General features: G+C 41.0%; 1 long non-coding RNA gene across 1 annotated transcript; it reads right to left on the minus strand.

Moving 5' to 3' along the window:
* Positions 1–11,078: 11,078 nt before the first annotated feature.
* LOC135568678 (uncharacterized) lies at positions 11,079–14,406 on the minus strand. The gene is made up of 3 exons (XR_010462705.1): positions 14,300–14,406; positions 12,925–12,998; positions 11,079–11,887 (listed from the first exon to the last, which is right to left on the minus strand). It is a non-coding gene; the product is annotated as an uncharacterized LOC135568678 (long non-coding RNA).
* Positions 14,407–14,827: the final 421 nt, after the last annotated feature.

Consider the following 14,827-nt stretch of genomic DNA (forward strand, 5'->3'; position numbering starts at 1 on the left):
CTGGTCACCATAGCAGCACCCATCTGTAGCACGCGCTCCAGCAGGTATATCTTATTGATCACCCCCAAAGCCAATTCTTCCTCTGGCCGCCTTTCCATCCAGTTCTCTGTTCAAATCAAATTAAATCAAATGTATTTATATAGCCCTTTGTACATCAGCTAATATCTCAAAGTGCTATACAGAAACCCAGCCTAAAACCCCAAACAGCAAGCAATGCAGGTGTAGAAGCACGGTGGCTAGGAAAAACTCCCTAGAAAGGCCAAAACCTAGGAAGAAACCTAGAGAGGAACCAGGCTATGTGGGGTGGCCAGTCCTCTTCTGGCTGTGCCGGGTGGAGATTATAACAGAACATGGCCAAGATGTTCAAATGTTCATAAATGACCAGCATGGTCCAATAATAATAAGGCAGAACAGTTGAAACTGGAGCAGCAGCACGGCCAGGTGGACTGGGGACAGCAAGGAGTCATCATGTCAGGTAGTCCTGAGGCATGGTCCTAGGGCTCAGGTCCTCCGAGAGAGAGAAAGAAAGAGAGAAAGAGAGAATTAGAGAGAGCACACTTAAATTAACACAGGACACTGAATAGGACAGGAGAAGTACTCCAGATATAACAAACTGACCCTAGCCCCCCGACACATAAACTACTGCAGCATAAATACTGGAGGCTGAGACAGGAGGGGTCAGGAGACACTGTGGCCCCATCCGAGGACACCCCCGGACAGGGCCAAACAGGAAGGATATAACCCCACCCACTTTGCCAAAGCACAGCCCCCACACCACTCTGTTGCCAATGACTGGAACAAACTACAAAAATCACTGAAGCTGGAGACTCATATCTCCCTCACTAGCTTTAAGCACCAGCTGTCAAAGCAGCTCACAGATCACTGCACCTGTACATAGCCCATCTGTATACAGCCCATCCAACTACCTCATCCCCATACTGTATTTATTTATCTTGCTCCTTTGCACCCTAGTATCTCTACTTGCACATTCATCTTCTGCACATTACCATTCCAGTGTTTAATTGCTAAATTGTAATTACTTCGGCACTATGGCCTGTTTATTTCCTTACCTCCCTTATCTTACCTCATTTGCACTCACTGTATATAGACGTTAAAAATAAAATTGACTGTATTATTGACTGTATGTTTGTTTATTCCATTTTTAACTCTGTGTTGTTGTATGTGTCGAACTGCTGTGCTTTATCTTGGCCAGGTCACAGTTGTAAATGAGAACTTGTTCTCAACTAGCCTACCTGGTTAAATAAAGGTGAAATAAATTACATTTGAAAAAGTACATACTGTCCATAAATCACTAAAAGTGGTATATCTTAATGTTACTGTAGCTAGCTAATTAGCTCTAGCTAGATGTTCACATTAGCATCTGACTATGCAAATCGTGCAGTAACAGTAAGCCTACACTACAATGCTAGCTAGCTGTAATGTTGCTCAACAGTAATGTTGCTTTAATTTGTAATGTAATATGATATCTGTAATGCTGCTTTAATTTGCACACAAAATTAACCAATAACAGTGAATTTACCTGGAATTCTAATTAAGTTTAGAAATGAAGAAATTCTGTGGTTCAGTGAATGACTTACGATGTTCGGCAGATCCACGTTCACGATCTGTCCACTCTTTACATTCACCAGACACTTGCAAATGGACAATGGCGGCAAAATCTTAATTAACCAACATTAGTGGGCGTGGTCATGCTCTTTTACTCCAATAGAATTTAGAATAGAATCTGTATTTTTGCTCCCACTCTAGCGGCTGCTGGTAATAATTAAAATTAGTTAATTTCACTACTTGAGAGGAAAATAATTTAAACTCCAGAAAAAACACTCTCCAGTTTTTACTGTGTCAGGTAATCTGATCCTAGGACAGCCATTAGGACCAGTATTAAAGCTGTACTGTAGTTCCACCTTACTCTTTGAAAAGCTCTGTGAATATTTCTACACCTTGATTGCACTTATCCAATACTGTCAATGCCTTTATAAGACTGCAACACAAAACTGACCTCAGACCAGTGTCTAGGGGCATCTTCATCTTTCTCCAACCTATCCAATCCTGTCAGGACCCCTTTATAGAACGAAAACACTAAAGCTGACCTCAGATCAGGGGCTACTTCATCTTTCTCCATTAATATAAATATCTCCTTATCAGTGTTTTAGTGAAAGCTCTCCACCTAGCAGGGATGTGTGAAATACATTGAATAAATCATCTGGGCCATTTACTTAATAATACTTATTCACAATAGTTCAAATACAGTAAAATACAGAACAATATAGTATTTAGGAGGTTCTTTTTCATACACTTCCCTCAAAGAACATAGATCTATTCCACCTTGGTGACTGTTTTCCCCCTGTGAGTAAAGAGGGGTGTGTCTTTCTCTTGGCAGTGCGGACCAATGAGGTGGAGGAGAGGGAGCGCTACAGATACCAGTGGAGGAAGGAGGACAGGCAGAGAAGTCGTCGGTGACAGATTGGAGCTCTTCGTCGCCATAGTGACAGGGTTGTTGATGGGGGTTCTGACAGGTGGTTTTGGAGGTGTTGTCATGGGAGGGTTGACAGGGGCGGTGATATGGTTTACAACAGGACTGGTTAGGAACTGGTGGAGCCCCTGATTCACTGGGAGACGCCATGTGTCGGCTATGGATCTACTTATATAAAGACATTTGGAGGATAAACCATTTTAATGTGTGTAGATGGAAGGATTTTGGTGATGGATCATGTATCTTGATGCAATTATAAAACTTTAATTATGAATAATTTGGAAGTGAATAAAACCCAATAAAGAGATAAGAAACATAGAATATACTGATTATTTTTAAAGAGAGATGAAACCCTCATATTCATCACCAGTGTTAACCTACAGTACTTCTGTTAAGTCAGTCCTGATACGGGTCTGAACCTGTTACTCATGAAGGGATTAAAATAGAGATTCATTCAGAAATCTCGTTCCCTGATTTAATCTGACCAAGTATTCAGATATCGTGTGACAGTAGTTATGGCCAGGCCAATGATAATGATAATGGCCAGGCCAATGATAATGATCCTGGCCAGGCCAGGATAAGCCTCTATCCTACCCTGTAAAATCCTTACAAATAACAGCAACAAGAGCTAGTGACTCGATCACCATATATACATGATCAATGAATAGTTTACGTGAACAAACATAGGGATCCTACTAGAACCCAGATCTAGTGACTGTCAACCCAACACAGGTTGGCCAAGATCACAGTCTGTATCCAGAAAGGACCTCAGAGTAGGAGTACTGATCTAGCATCTGTCCATATAATCATTATGATCTAAACGTCAAAAACTGATGCTAGATCAGAACTCCTACGAGCCCTGGTCATTACTAATCTCAACAATGTTGTTATTGCTGTCGGTTCAATCTGTCATGGAATCAGTAAACCCTGCCCTCATTCTGTCATGGAATCAATAAACCCTGTTCTCAATCTGTCATGGAATCAGTAAACCCTGCCCTCATTACTGTCATGGAATCAGTAAACCCTGCTCTCAATCTGCCATGGAATCAGTAAACCCTGCTCTCAATCTGTCATGGAATCAGTAAACCCTGCCTCAATCTGTCATGGAATCAGTAAACCCTGCTCTCATTACTGTCATGGAATCAGTAAACCCTGCTCTCATTACTGTCATGGAATCAGTAAACCCTGCTCTCAGTCTGTCATGGAATCAGTAAACCCTGCTCTCATTACTGTCATGGAATCAGTAAACCCTGCTCTCATTACTGTCATGGAATCAGTAAACCCTGCTCTCAGTCTGTCATGGAATCAGTAAACCCTGCTCTCAATCTGTCATGTAATCAGTAAACCCTGCTCTCAGTCTGTCATGGAATCAGTAAACCCTGCTCTCATTACTGTCATGGAATCAGTAAACCCTGCTTTCATATCTGTCATGTAATCAGTAAACCCTGCTCTCATTACTGTCATGGAATCAGTAAACCCTGCTCTCATTACTGTCATGGAATCAGTAAACCCTGCTCTCAATCTGTCATGGAATCAGTAAACCCTGCTCTCATTACTGTCATGGAATCAGTAAACCCTGCTCTCATTACTGTCATGGAATCAGTAAACCCTGCTCTCAATCTGTCATGAAATCAGTAAACCCTGCTTTCATATCTGTCATGGAATCAGTAAACCCTGCTCTCATTACTGTCATGGAATCAGTAAACCCTGCTCTCAGTCTGTCATGGAATCAGTAAACCCTGCTTTCATATCTGTCATGTAATCAGTAAACCCTGCTCTCATTACTGTCATGGAATCAGTAAACCCTGCTCTCATTACTGTCATGGAATCAGTAAACCCTGCTCTCAATCTGTCATGGAATCAGTAAACCCTGCTCTCATTACTGTCATGGAATCAGTAAACCCTGCTCCCATTACTGTCATGGAATCAGTAAACCCTGCTCTCAATCTGTCATGAAATCAGTAAACCCTGCTTTCATATCTGTCATGGAATCAGTAAACCCTGCTCTCATTACTGTCATGGAATCAGTAAACCCTGCTCTCAGTCTGTCATGGAATCAGTAAACCCTGCTTTCATATCTGTCATGTAATCAGTAAACCCTGCTCTCATTACTGTCATGGAATCAGTAAACCCTGCTCTCAGTCTGTCATGGAATCAGTAAACCCTGCTCTCATTACTGTCATGTAATCAGTAAACCCTGCTCTCAATCTGTCATGTAATCAGTAAACCCTGCTCTCATTACTGTCATGGAATCAGTAAACCCTGCTCTCATTACTGTCATGGAATCAATAAACCCTGCTCTCATTACTTTCATGGAATCAGTAAACCCTGCTCTCAGTCTGTCATGGAATCAGTAAACCCTGCTCTCATTACTGTCATGGAATCAGTAAACCCTGCTCTCAATCTGTCATGGAATCAGTAAACCCTGCTCTCATTACTGTCATGGAATCAGTAAACCCTGCTCTCAATCTGTCATGGAATCAGTAAACCCTGCTCTCATTACTGTCATGGAATCAGTAAACCCTGCTCTCAATCTGTCATGGAATCAGTAAACCCTGCTCTCAATATGTCATGGAATCAGTAAACCCTGCTCTCAGTCTGTCATGGAATCAGTAAACCCTGCTCTCAATCTGTCATGGAATCAGTAAACCCTGCTTTCAGTCTGTCATGGAATCAGTAAACCCTGCTCTCAATCTGTCATGGAATCAGTAAACCCTGCTCTCATTACTGTCATGGAATCAGTAAACCCTGCTCTCATTACTGTCATGGAATCAGTAAACCCTGCTCTCAATCTGTCATGTAATCAGTAAACCCTGCTCTCATTACTGTCATGGAATCAGTAAACCCTGCTCTCAATCTGTCATGGAATCAGTAAACCCTGCTCTCATTACTGTCATGGAATCAGTAAACCCTGCACTCAGTCTGTCATGGAATCAGTAAACCCTGCTCTCAATCTGTCATGGAATCAGTAAACCCTGCTCTCATTACTGTCATGAAATCAGTAAACCCTGCTCTCAGTCTGTCATGGAATCAGTAAACCCTGCTCTCAATCTGTCATGGAATCAGTAAACCCTGCACTCAAATTAACAAAAATATGTTGCCTAGATTTGGTCATTTAATTCATGATTGGTCTTTTGCTGTTCTTACAGAATAACTGCCAAATGTACGAGCGCTCAACACCCACTGAATATGGCCGGTGTCGGTAAACATTGGCAAAAAAAGCCTAATTAAATAGTTGCCAGCAGAACAGTTAGTCACCAACGCTCTGGATAACATGAAAACAGCCTAACCAGCTCTGCTAGGGTAAGTTAACTGGTCAGAGTGAAGTGTTCTCTCATTATGTGTCTGGAAGTAGCTAGCAAGCTAGCCAACGTTAGCCAGTTAGCTTGGGTGTTTGACTTCTGGTAGGTCAGAATGATCAAATCACCCCTACTCCTCGGCCAGTGTGGCGCACTGAACGCTCCGAGGGCGTAACACTCTGAATTTATGCTGTGACCTTATGGAATGCTGTGACCTTATGGAATACTGTGACCTTATGGAATACTGTGACCTTATGGAATGCTGTGACCTTATGGAATGCTGTGACCTTATGGAATGCTCTGTGACCTTGTGGAATGCTGTGACCTTATGGAATGCTGGGACCTTATGGAATGCTGTGACCTTATGGAATGCTGGGACCTTATGGAATGCTGTGACCTTATGGAATGTTGTGACCTTATGGAATGCTGTGACCTTATGGAATGCTGGAACCTTATGGAATACTGTGACCTTATGGAATACTGTGACCTTATGGAATGCTGGGACCTTATGGAATTCTGTGACCTTATGGAATGCTGTGACCTTATGGAATGCTGTGACCTTATGGAATACTGTGACCTTATGGAATACTGTAACCTTATGGAATGCTGTGACCTTATGGAATGCTGGGACCTTATGGAATGCTTATGGAATGCTGTGACCTTATGGAATGTTGTGACCTTATGGAATGCTGTGACCTTATGGAATGTTGTGACCTTATGGAATGCTGTGACATGGAATGCTGTGACCTTATGCATCATTTGAACTATATGGCCTTTTAGCTTGCAGTGATGAAACTTGGAGATGAAAGCTAAATATGTGGTCTACTGCAGCCTGGAGCATGTGGCCACTGTGTGACAATAATGCTAGTACAAACCCAGGCGCAGAGAAACACAGCAGGCAGGGGTAAATCCAGAACATTTACTAAGGTCTTCACAGAAGAAAGGCAAGGAAACCCACATGTGCACAGTAATCAAAACATGAGATTTAAGCAAAGAGATCTGCCCACAGAGGAACCTAAATAGCCAGTCAACAGGTGAACCGAGAGGGCAATCAACACACAGGTGAAACCAATGACAACAATCAGGGTAACCTGGACACTAGAAACAAGGTAAGGGTGCCCTCCAGTGGTAACCTCAGGGAGCACACTCAAAAATGAAACAGAAACTGTGACACACTGGTTGAATCAACGTTGTTTCCACGTCATTTCAAGCAAACAAATCAATGTGATGACATTTAATCAATGTGGATAACCGATTGGATTTGCAACACGTTTCGTTGGGGTTTTTTCAACCAACTTTGAACTTAAATCCAATGACATGGTGGCATTTGTTGTTGATTTCACTTCAAATCCACGGCTAGTTGACAACTGGATCAAACGAAAATCATAACAAGACGTTGAACTGACGTACGACTGTGCCCAGAGGGGGATGACTCACAGAATGTTTTCACCCTACTATTCCCACCAGACACTTCCAACGGGTTGAAGAACGTGGGTCAGTTGTGTTGATGGCTACCTTTCATTGGTCTCCATTCTGAAGACATTCTCCATAGGTTAATGTTGTGTTGATGGCTACCTTCCATCGGTCTCCATTCTGAAGACATTCTCCATAGGTTAATGTTGTGTTGATGGCTACCTTTCATCGGTCTCCATTCTGAAGACATTCTCCATAGGTTAATGTTGTGTTGATGGCTACCTTCCATCGGTCTCCATTCTGAAGACATTCTCCATAGGTTAATGTTGTGTTGATGGCTACCTTCCATCGGTCTCCATTCTGAAGACATTCTCCATAGGTTAATGTTGTGTTGATGGCTACCTTTCATTGATCTCCATTCTGAAGACATTCTCCATAAGTCGCTCTGGATAAGAGCGTCTGCTAAATGACTTAAATGTAATGTAAATGTCTCCATTCTGAAGACATTCTCCATAGGTTAATGTTGTGTTGATGGCTACATTCTAATATTGTGTTTTGATGGCTACATTCTAATATTGTGTTATTTTGATGGCTACATTCTAATATTGTGTTTTGATGGCTACATTCTATTACTGTGTTTTGATGGCTACATTCTATTACTGTGTTTTGATGGCTACATTCTATTATTGTGTTTTGATGGCTACATTCTATTACTGTGTTTTGATGGCTACATTCTATTACTGTGTTTTGATGGCTACATTCTAATATTGTGTTATTTTGATGGGTACATTCTAATACTGTGTCGTTTTGATGGCTACATTCTATTACTGTGTTTTGATGGCTACATTCTATTACTGTGTTTTGATGGGTACATTCTAATATTGTCTTTTGATGGCTACATTCTATTACTGTGTTTTGATGGCTACATTCTATTACTGTGTTTTGATGGCTACATTCTAATATTGTGTTATTTTGATGGCTACATTCTAATATTGTGTTGTTTTGATGGCTACATTCTAATATTGTGTTATTTTGATGGCTACATTCTATTACTGTGTTTTGATGGCTACATTCTATTACTGTGTTTTGATGGCTACATTCTAATATTGTGTTATTTTGATGGCTACATTCTAATATTGTGTTGTTTGAATGGTTACATTCAGGCTTTGCAGCTGACCAATCTAGCGGAAATCTCTCAGTTCTGCCTCCAGGTCAAGATGAATGAAAATAAATGTCAACCTGCATTTCATTGACACCCTGACATGTTCTGAGACAACCTTTGATTGCTTCTTGGAAGTTACTTATCAGATCACCTGACACAGGTGGGTGGGCAATCTTTAAACATTTCAATATGACTGTTTAACTGATTTTGAGTTCATATTCAATGCAATAGTACTAGCAGGGGAAACCTGACACAAAAAAGGATGGCATTGTCACACCCTGACCATAGTTTGCTTTGTATGTTTCTATGTTTTGTTTGGTCAGGGTGTGATCTGAGTGGGCATTCTATGTTGTGTGTCTAGTTTGTCTGTTTCTGTGTTTGGCCTGATATGGTTCTCAATCAGAGGCAGTTGTTAGTCATTGTCTCTGATTGGGAACCATATTTAGGTAGCCTGTTTGGTGTTGGGGTTTGTGGGTGATTGTTCCTGTCTCTGTGTTTGCACCAGATAGGGCTGTTTTGGGTTTTTCCACATTTCTTGGTTTTGTTAGTCTATTCATGTATTGTTTCTTTATTAAAGAACCATGAATAATAACCACGCTGTGTTTTGGTCCGCCTCTCCTTCGACACAAGAACACCGTTACAGGCATCTTCCTCAGGGAAGTCAGTAACCCACTAGAGTCCTGGTGTTGTCCCTATGGCAACTACTACCTTAACACATATCCTAACATAACTGAGTTTTGGTGTTGTCCCTATGACAACTACTACCTTAACACATATCCTAACATAACTGAGTTTTGGTGTTGTCCCTATGACAACTACTACCTTAACACATATCCTAACATAACTGAGTTTTGGTGTTGTCCCTATGACAACTACTACCTTAACACATATCCTAACATAACTGAGTTTTGGTGTTGTCCCTATGACAACTACTACCTTAACATATATCCTAACATAACTGAGTTTTGGTGTTGTCCCTATGGCAACTACTACCTTAACACATATCCTAACATAATTGAGTTTTGGTGTTGTCCGTTCTCTCGTCTCTACTCAGGTTATCATAGGATCTGACTGAAGAGCCGTTCTCTCGTCTCTACTCAGGTTATCATAGGATCTGACTGAAGAGCCGTTCTCTCGTCTCTACTCAGGTTATCATAGGATCTGAACACTGAGGTGAGAGGATGTCAGGGTTATAACCCCTTATAGAGAACACTGAGGTGAGCTGATGTCAGGGTCATAACCCCTTATAGAGAACACTGAGGTGAGAGGATGTCAGGGTTATAACCCCTTATAGAGAACGTCTGCTAAATGACTTAAATGTAATGTAAATGTAACACTGAGGTGAGCTGATGTCAGGGTCATAGCCCCTTATAGAGAACACTGAGGTGAGAGGATGTCAGGGTTATAACCCCTTATAGAGAACGTCTGCTAAATGACTTAAATGTAATGTAAATGTAACACTGAGGTGAGCTGATGTCAGGGTCATAGCCCCTTATAGAGAACACTGAGGTGAGAGGATGTCAGGGTTATAACCCCTTATAGAGAACACTGAGGTGAGCTGATGCCAGGGTCATAACCCCTTATAGAGAACACTGAGGTGAGAGGATGTCAGGGTTATAACCCCTTATAGAGAACACTGAGGTGAGCTGATGTCAGGGTCATAACCCCTTATAGAGAACACTGAGGTGAGAGGATGTCAGGGTTATAACCCCTTATAGAGAACACTGAGGTGAGAGGATGTCAGGGTCATAACCCCTTATAGAGAACACTGAGGTGAGCTGATGTCAGGGTCATAACCCCTTATAGAGAACACTGAGGTGAGCTGATGTCAGGGTCATAACCCCTTATAGAGAACACTGAGGTGAGGTGATGTCAGGGTCATAACCCCTTATAGAGAACACTTAGGTGAGCTGATGTCAGGGTCATAACCCCTCATAGAGAACACTGAGGTGAGGTGATGTCAGGGTCATAACCCCTTATAGAGAACACTGAGGTGAGGTGATGTCAGGGTCATAACCCCTTATAGAGAACACTGAGGTGAGCTGATGTCAGGGTCATAACCCCTCATAGAGAACACTGAGGTGAGCTGATGTCAGGGTCATAACCCCTCATAGAGAACACTGAGGTGAGGTGATGTCAGGGTCATAACCCCTTATAGAGAACACTGAGGTGAGAGGATGTCAGGGTTATAACCCCTTATAGAGAACACTGAGGTGAGAGGATGTCAGGGTCATAACCCCTTATAGAGCACACTGAGGTGAGCTGATGTCAGGGTCATAACCCCTTATAGAGAACACTGAGGTGAGCTGATGTCAGGGTCATAACCCCTTATAGAGAACACTGAGGTGAGGTGATGTCAGGGTCATAACCCCTTATAGAGAACACTGAGGTGAGCTGATGTCAGGGTCATAACCCCTCATAGAGAGCACTGAGGTGAGCTGATGTCAGGGTCAGAACCCCTCATAGAGAACACTGAGGTGAGCTGATGTCAGGGTCTTACTTGATAAGTTGAAGACATTTAGCTCCTGTTGAACTGTGGCCCGTCCTGGGTCTCAATGGGGGGGTTTCTTCTTCCCCCGACGTATGCGGTGAACCCTCTTATGTGCTGGGGGTGTTGGCCTCGATGTTGTCGCCTGTGTTTTTCTAGTTGAAATGTTTTTAGTCACTGGGTCAAAGTTCTAAGGTCAACATGTAAAATAAGAGATCACGTTAGTTAAAATTTGATTTACTATTTGGTTTAATCAGCCCAGAAGATACTGACATGTTGATGAGCAAAAACAAATGAGTTGAAGAGACACATGCAATTGGTTACAAAAACATAATAGTAAATCGATGTTCAACCGATCTATAAAGACACTTACAATGACAATTCACAAACATTGACAAAGTACGAGCACACACAGATGGCCAGAGATGGCAAGGGATCTTGGTCACATTAAAATAGGATGACAAATACATCTAACCAACTATGAATCACTTTTTTTCCAAATGTTGTTTACAGTTCAGTCATTTAGCAGATGTTCTTTTCCAGAGGGACTTGCAGGAGGAATAAGGTGCCTTACTCAAGGGCACATCGGCAGGTTTTTCACCTAGTCGGGTTGGGGATTCAAACCAGGGTCCTTTCAGTTACAATCTCAACAGCTAGGATGTCGGCCGCACCTTTCATCAACAATGGACACATGCATTTTTGGAAAAGTATTTTATTGCTATGTAATAACAAATGTACATAACAAGGTACAAATCAGTCATTCATTTAATAGTTGTGTGTGACTGACTGAGAAGTGTTTGCTAATTGTAGGAGTCAGGCTTCAGTATCCCTCTATACTTCATGTTTCTTCAAGTTCAGAAGCACCATGATAGAAACAACAATAAAAACAGTGACAAAGACATAAACCTTCCATAGATGTTGTTTAATGAACTGGTCTGTGGCCACCTTCAGTTTCACTCCAACAGCGATTCCAATGACCAACGTCAAGAATCCAACAGTAACCACCATTGGCCCACAATCTGGCTTATCAGGAGCTGTGACACACATACACACCAAGTATTAATCATTAAGAATCTGCTGCATTTTACAGTATTCAGCACATCTGTCATTTAATGATACTTGAAAGAATAAAAACAAAACAAGTGGTTATCTTTTACTTTGGCTTCAGGCATCTCTGTCAGCTTTATGTTCCCCATTCTGTTACACTACAATAGTAGAGTATCACTAATGAACTGTCCTCTATGATAGGGAAGGTGTTACACTACAATAGTAGAGTATCACTACTGAACTGTCCTCTATGATAGGGAAGCTGTTACACTACAATAGTAGAGTATCACTACTGAACTGTCCTCTCCTATAGGGAAGCTGTTACACTACAATAGTAGAGCATCACTACTGAACTGTTCTCTATGATAGGGAAGCTGTTACACTACAATAGTAGAGTATCACTACTGAACTGTCCTCTATGATAGGGAAGCTGTTACACTACAATAGTAGAGTATCACTACTGAACTGTCCTCTATGATAGGGAAGGTGTTACACTACAATAGTAGAGTATCACTACTGAACTGTCCTCTATGATAGGGAAGCTGTTACACTACAATAGTAGAGTATCACTACTGAACTGTCCTCTATGATAGGGAAGCTGTTACACTACAATAGTAGAGTATCACTACTGAACTGTCCTCTATGATAGGGAAGCTGTTACACTACAATAGTAGAGTATCACTACTGAACTGTCCTCTATGATAGGGAAGCTGTTACACTACAATAGTAGAGCATCACTACTGAACTGTCCTCTATGATAGGGAAGCTGTTACACTACAATAGTAGAGTATCACTACTGAACTGTCCTCTATGATAGGGAAGCTGTTACACTACAATAGTAGAGTATCACTACTGAACTGTCCTCTATGATAGGGAAGCTGTTACACTACAAGAGTAGAGTATCACTACTGAACTGTCCTCTCCTATAGGGAAGCTGTTTCACTGCAATAGTAGAGTATCACTACTGAACTGTCCTCTCCTATAGGAGAGGGAAGTTTGGGTTTTAATCACAGTAACGCATCACCTGAAGTCATCATGTTGTTGTACTTTTCCTCTGTTGTTTATCCTGAACTCAATTCAACTCAATGAAGAGGGTGTCTACAATAAAGCATAGAAATTAGACAATGAAGTGATGTTGTTTACCAGTTAAACAATGAACATAGAACAGAATAAACATAGGAAATAGAACATAATAAACATAGATCATAGAGAAGAATAAACATAGAAAATAGAGAAGAATAAACATAGAAAATCGAAAAGAATAAACATAGATCATAGAGAAGAATAAACATAGAACATAATAAACACAGAACAGAATTAACATAGAACAGAATAAACACAGGACAGAAGAGAATAAACAGAACAGAATTAACATAGAACAGAATAAGCACAGGACAGAAGAGAATAAACAAAGAACAGAATAAACACAGGACAGAAGAGAATAAACAGAACAGAATTAACATAGAACAGAATAAGCACAGGACAGAAGAGAATAAACAAAGAACAGAATAAACATAGATCATAGAGAAGAATATACATAGAACATAATAAACACAGAACAGAATTAACATAGAACAGAATAAACACAGGACAGAAGAGAATAAACATAGAACAGAATAAACATAGAACATGCAACATAATAAACATAGAACACAATAACATGTTAAACAGAACAGACTGTTTCACAATAAACAACGAGTCTATTGATTCACCCTTGCTTCAATCTAAGTAACATAATAAAAAATCCCCATTAAAATCCACCAGTTTAAATTAAAGATACTGTATGTGTTGTTTTGCATGGACTGCTTCTCCATCTCAACACTGCAGAACATACGCACATCCAGGCACTTTCCGCGGGCATTGGAGTTGTAGCCAAATTCCTGGAAATGTGTGCCGCGTTTTCCTTTCTGTTTTCCACTGTTTCTCAATCTACCAAATCTGCCGATATCGGACTTCAGCATCTGCGGTGGAGGAAGGTGGCCGAGATACAGCGATGTTCGTCAGACCATGAGGCATCGCGAAAACCGGTCTTCTCACTAAAACGGCTGTAGCGTCCGAACGGTTTGGCCTACAAAAAGGTGTTCTTCGTTTTGCTCTACAACCCCCACAAGTGTTACCAGACTCGCCTGAAGTCAGTACCGCCGATGTGCCAACTTCTGTCTGTAGCGTCTGAATGGTTTGGACTACAAACTAATATGACTCCACCATGGAAAGGAGAGATTCTCACAAGCACGATGGTATGTGACGGGACTCATCTGAAGTAACTGGTACCATTTTTAAAAAATGAATGGAATTATGTAGCAGTACTTGGGACGTTAACGTGTATCCTATCATACACATTGTTCAGGTGTCCCCGATTCAAATAGATGTTTCAGAAAACTAAACCATTCAACACCTACCTGTTACTTTGTCCTGTTTGTCTCTGCTGCCTCAGTTGATGATATTGTGATGCTGAGGATTTAAGTTTCATTTTCCCTGACCTGAAACCAAGATGAGAGGCACCACCCCCATTCATAGTTCACTACTGCTTAGTGACAGATACAAACCATTACTAACACAGGATAATAACACAAACAGTACAGCTATGACTACAGCAATCAGGAAGTCCCCTTCAGTCACAGTTTTTGTTCTAAAATGAATGGATGTGCAATATAACGTTATATTCACTTTGTTGCTTTTCTCATGTACTCACTATTTCCTCTTGTATTTGTTTGAGAGACCTGTAGTCACATGGTATATTAATATCATTATGTTAGAGATCTGTAGTCACATGGTCTATTAATATCATTATGTTAGAGAGATCTGTAGTCACATGGTCTATTAATATCATTATGTTAGAGAGATCTGTAGTCACATGGTCTATTAATATCATTCTGATAGAGATCTGTAGTCACATGGTCTATTAATATCATTCTGTTAGATCTGTA

This window comes from Oncorhynchus nerka, unplaced genomic scaffold (genome assembly GCF_034236695.1).
Source record: "Oncorhynchus nerka isolate Pitt River unplaced genomic scaffold, Oner_Uvic_2.0 unplaced_scaffold_1444, whole genome shotgun sequence".
Classification (NCBI taxonomy): domain Eukaryota; kingdom Metazoa; phylum Chordata; class Actinopteri; order Salmoniformes; family Salmonidae; genus Oncorhynchus; species Oncorhynchus nerka.